At 43.8% G+C, this 5771-nt stretch overlaps 1 pseudogene; it reads right to left on the reverse strand.

Moving 5' to 3' along the window:
- Nucleotides 1-488: 488 nt before the first annotated feature.
- Nucleotides 489-5006, reverse strand: LOC125552983 (annotated as a pseudogene).
- Nucleotides 5007-5771: the final 765 nt, after the last annotated feature.

The raw sequence follows: 5771 nt of genomic DNA on the forward strand, positions 1-5771 counted from the left end.
GGTGCGACAACAAGTCAGCAATTAACATAGCAAACAACCCAGTTCAACATGATAGAACCAAACATGTGGAGATTGACAGATTCTTTATCAAAGAAAAACTGGATGCTGGGATTATCAAGATAGAGTATGTGAGTTCAGGACAACAAATTGCAGATTGCTTGACTAAAGGACTGGGAACTAGAGAATGCAGTTCAGCATGTGACAAGATGGGAATGATAGATATCTACCACCCATCTTGAGGGGGAGTGTTGACCGGTATGAGGGCCTGGCCCATCTTCACTGTTGGTATAGGGCCCAAGCCCATGTGTGTGACCTAGATGAGAGCAACCAGAGTTATATGCATGTGTGACACACGGGAGTAGATGTCAGCCGCCAGACACACCAAACCACATGTATACAGGTATGCCTCTCTCGTTCTACAATATACATCCGTATGTAGTTTGTAGTGGAATCTCTAAAAAGACTTATATTTAGAAACGGAGGGAGTATGATGCATGAAGGAGGATTATCATTCAATTTATCCAAACATATTCATCGGTACATTACATACAGAAACTTATATCTAGATGCACAAGCCGAGGAAGCAGCACACATTCTATCTATCAAGATGCACAGGCCGAGGAAACAAAGTCGCATATATGCTGCATGAATGAGGATTATTATTCGACTTATCCAAACAGCTGTTCGCCTGTCACCACCTTCGAGTTTGCATCAGGCAGATGTTCATACAGGTGGGTTAACAGTTACCAGCTTGTCCAGACTTGAATCAAAGTAATCATATTCATCGCTGCTCCACATTTTATGTACAGAAACATATATCTTTGCTCCATCTTAAATCGTCGTGTAGCACCAAAGATAGACGATTGTGAATCTATCTAGAACAAAAAGAACGGAAGAGATATGCTAGTCAGACCAAAAGTGCATGTCCACCGCGCGGGCTATCCAGCCTTCTCACTATAAGAGCACCCTTACATCATTCAGGCACCAAGCCTCCTTCTCCAGCAGACATAACAAAATGACGAAACGAAACAGCACAAGCATGAACTACCAAAAAGAACTCCACGCTGTCCAGCCAACCAATAAAACTATCTGAAATGACATTGAAGCTATCGACCTAACTTTGCTGAGTGAGATATCATCAAGCCTGTTGTCCTGGCGGCGCCACCAACGCCCTCAAGTCAGCTCTCAGATGCAGCACGCCATCGATGAAGAGGTTGTCGTTGGCAATGAATGTCGACCATGGAACCTCAAAAAGATCACTGCATCCGGGCATCCAATCACCGCCGAAGGTATACTTGTGCTCCCACCTGGTCATGAATTTTCCTGACGATCTTGTCCTTGCAGCGAACTCAAAGTCTACTGTCAAACATGTTGGCCCCTTTGTCATCTTAGCCGTTGCTATAAAGAGGCCAAACCTGTATGCCTTGCCCTGCTCATCCATTTCACAGTACGCCATGAGACGAAAATCCTGTCCAGCAAGATGGAACAAGTGCGTGGAAATGTGTCCTTCTGGGAAGAGTCGGGAGCACTCCCCACGCGTTAGATCCAAGTAAACAATGACCTGTGGGCAGGGCCGGTCGAATTCAACCACTTTGATTGGTTTACGCCAGTAAGTTCGCTGTGGGACTGGCCAACAGGTTGTTGTGCCTGCCTCAATAGTGCCTTGCTCATGTGCTGGGTAAGCTTTGTGCAAGAGTGCATCAGTAATAAGCTTCTTTGTTTGCTCATTGTCCATATCATCATCACTGCATGTCAGGACTTTATGGAGTTTTACTCCAAGTCATATGACTGAAGCGCACCAGCGGAAGTAAACGAGAACTCCATATCTTCTGCCCTTCCTCTGTTTCTGGGTATTGCTTGCATGCCCACTCAAGCAGAAAGCTATATACGGTATCTTCAGATCTTATCTGTAGGTCAGTACTAGAAAAGATGGCTTCAATACCAGCAAGAGGCATGTCCATCAATTCATCAGAGAACCTGGAACAGGCAAATCATGCCATGAGTAGACACTTCATGCATGATTTTGTGAAAAAAAATGTCGACACTTTTTTTCTTTTTTGAGGAAGATGTCTAATGCTTTCTTGGAAAAGAAAAAAAGTAGCTGTGATCACTCACTTGGCGAAAACCTTGTATTTGCCGGCGAGGAATTCCTTGGCTGCATCTGTCAGATGCCGAATTTCAGCAGCCACTGAAGTGGAGCATGGGTAATCTAGGTAGAGCAACGCAGACTCTCTGGTCATAGGCAAGTTTGTGAGTAACTGGCTACAATGCCTCATGCAAGCAAGAACCTCAAATTTATCAGCGGCCATCAAGATATCGAGCAGAAGATTGGGCTCAGTTGTTGTCAACTTTCCAGTGTACATAAAGCTCAAAATCTCCATCATGACAGTTTCCTCCGTTCCTAGTAGAATGAAACAATGAGGCATAAGGGTTTATGATAACAGTTCAATAATAAAGAACTAAATGGCAGATTCTTTGTGTGTGAATTACAACAGTAGACCTCCTTTATTGAGGAAAGCTATCCATGCAGATGCAGAAGATTAAACGTGGACAAAATACCTATTTGGTAGTTAAAGGCGATGGTGAAAACTGAAAAGAGACTTAACCATTTCATTATGAAAAAGAAAAAGGAAGGGCTGACAGAAACTCGGAGATGGAATCCATATAATACCATAAATAATCGATGTTTTATATTAAAAAACACACAGTGTGTACAGACTACAGAATAATAACGGTGTCACAACAGAAAACTAGGAAAGACTATAAAGGAAAGGATGTTATCAGTTTACCCGAATCAGCAATTCGGAGTGTTAGATGCCTCTGATCAGACTCTTTCATGCCATTTGAGAAAAGCTACGGTGAATAAAGCATATTAGGAAACATGAACTGACCATAAGAAATGAATCTCAAAAGGTTATGAGAATTACCTTAAGAAAGAATGGACTATTTGCAGCGAGAACCAACGAATTGATGTAAATGGTCTTCACTCGTAAAACTGGCACGGGCACAATGGTCCAAGAAGAGTCAATACTTTTTCTATCTGTTCATCACAGAAAGAATACAAAGATCATAGAGAAATAAAGGGCAATCTGGGGGAAATACAGTAATAGGCATAAAACACAACCACTAGAGAGATTCTGCTGTTAAGATAATAGGAACACTCAGTTCTTCTATGTATGCATATTCGTTGATTCAACAATCAGAAATATGGTAAAATGATTAACAAAACATCATGAACATTCAAATTCATTTAGCTGCATCAAGAAATCTGAGCATGCTCGCTGCTTCCCGAGTAAAGTAATAGTAAATGTCATCCCAAGGACCCTATTAATATACCGTATAATACTACTCCCTCCGTTCCTAAATATTTGTCTTTCTAGACATGACTACCACATACGGATGTATATAGACATATTTTAGAATGTAGATTCACTCATTTTGCTCCGTATGTAGTCACGTGTTGAAATGTCTAGAAAGACAAATATTTAGGAACGGAGGGAGTATAATGGTGCCCAACTACAAAAGAACGGACAATAAAGTGTAATATTGTTATCTTGTTAATCAGTATTTTATACCACGCAAACGTCTAGTGGCAGAATCAAGTTGAAGCAACTAACAGGAACACGTGTTTAACTAAGAGTTGGTTGGTATCTTGGCATCATTGGCATGTAACTAGTATGTTGCACGTGTGGAGAAACACGCAACCTGAAAGAGCTACCCAGTTGATCATCAGACTGTATCAGTAGTAACAGCTATACCAGTACATCACAGGTGTTGATACTACATTAAACTAAACGATGATCAAGCAGGCTAATATCTAGTAAATGTTTCAGTAAATAAGGCAGACTATTGGTCGATTTTAAATGAAGAGCAGGGAGCAAGGTTGTGAAGAGCTCTAGAGCAGGAACCCGCCCCTCCACACCTTCTCTCTAAATATATATGGCGTATCACAGTTGCTCGTAGAATCAAAATTTCTACAAAATGAGGGTTATAACCCAACCTCCTTATCTTCCAAATATACATCCATTATGTGAATAAAAGATTTGACAATAATATGTTCTTCCTGTTTGATTCGTCGGTACAAATTTTGTCAGGAAATTTCTTGTATGAATAATCTGGCATGTTAATGTAAGCTTACACAAACCAAATCCAGGGAACCGTAAATCTTCAAGCACTAAAGATTTTCTCTACAATCTAATTGAGCAATATATTTTCAGAAACAAACGCTTTGTGACAAACTTGACTAGGAATCACACCATGAAGATTACAAGGTAGCCAATTCACAAAAGGACAGCATTGTCAGCTTGAACAGTTCGATGTTGTTTGAACATCACCACTGCTAGCTCAACCAATATGTGACCAATAATTTGCTGCATTCTAGTTGGATGTATGGACGATTTACAATTTGTTGATTGCTTCATCTGAAAGGATTTTATTTGTTAGAAACCCTCCATAATCAGGCAATTCTTAAATTCACACAGCAACAGGTGAGGCAAGCTACGTGAAGTGAAGGAACAGCAGGAATCGCAAATAAGCCACAGATTTCACACGGATCCATATCTGAATCGCGGTAAACAGCAGAGAATCATACACATGAATCCGTCTAATTCCAAGGGCGTGGGAGGAGTGAGGCACTATACGGACCTGCTTCCTCCTTGTGGAGCTCGTCGCAGTGGAACGCCAAGTCGGGGAGGGATCCTCCGGCGACGCCGTCGCTGGCGACGACCTCCAGCCGCAGCACCCGGTCGGAGAAGCTCTCTGAATTGAACGCGAACTCGAAGCTGGGCAACCCGCCCGCGGGCGAGATGTCGAGGCCCATCCCCGCCTCCGCCGCCGCCCCCGCGGTGGCGGCACCATCGCCGCCGGCCATGCGCTCGCCGCCGCTAGAAAAGGTTGGAGGCGCGGGGCCGTGGCCGTGGCCGTAGCCCTAGCCGGATGCTTCTAGAAGGCGAGGTCGGTGGCACTCCTCCACTGTCGAACCTTTTCAATTTTTCGGAGAGAGGAGGGGAATGAGACTCTTCAGTCTTTGTTATAAACCAAAAAAGAATAAATAGCCAGCCGTTTGATTTCTTCTCCTTGCACGGCACGCCCTGGACTAAATGGGCCCGGCACGCCAATATGCGGGCCGGGCCAGACTGGCACTCGTGCCGCGTTTTCTGGACTAGGCACGACCTATCGGACGAGACTTGCCTGCTCCCTGCGCGTGTTTTCATCTGTGCTCCCACATACGTGCTTGATTTGATTGAAACAAAATAAGGCTTGGCCCCACCCCCTTAAAATTAGGGGAAGATGATTAAATTATAGAAAGGAAAAAGGAAAAAGGACAGCCGTAGGATGAAGTGGAATTACGGATGGGAGCATGCACGTTTAACCTATCGTCGGATTTTTGTGTTGTTTTGGGTAATTGTCTTGCCATAAAAAAGAAAAAAAGAAATGGGTCCTTGTCCAAGCCTCCATTTTACCTAGGCCCTGCAAATTTTCTCAAAGCCCCTAGAAATAGGGGCTCTTCCCTCACCGTGAAAACCCATCTAGAGGTCGTGATGTGACAAAAGTGTTTGATGCGCGCCAACTCTATGTTGTTGTCACTGACCATCTACCCCTCTGTTGCCGTCGACCAGCATGCAACCCCACACGCCGACCTTCCCGCCTTTCTATTTTCATGTGCACACACCTCCCTTGGCCACCTTCACATAGCACCTCTGTGGTCATCTCCAATGGCACCAATCGTCTTCACTGCCTGCCTCCCATCTTCTCGAGCTTCAACCTCAGCG

This window comes from Triticum urartu, chromosome 4 (assembly GCF_003073215.2).
Source record: "Triticum urartu cultivar G1812 chromosome 4, Tu2.1, whole genome shotgun sequence".
Lineage (NCBI taxonomy): Eukaryota > Viridiplantae > Streptophyta > Magnoliopsida > Poales > Poaceae > Triticum > Triticum urartu.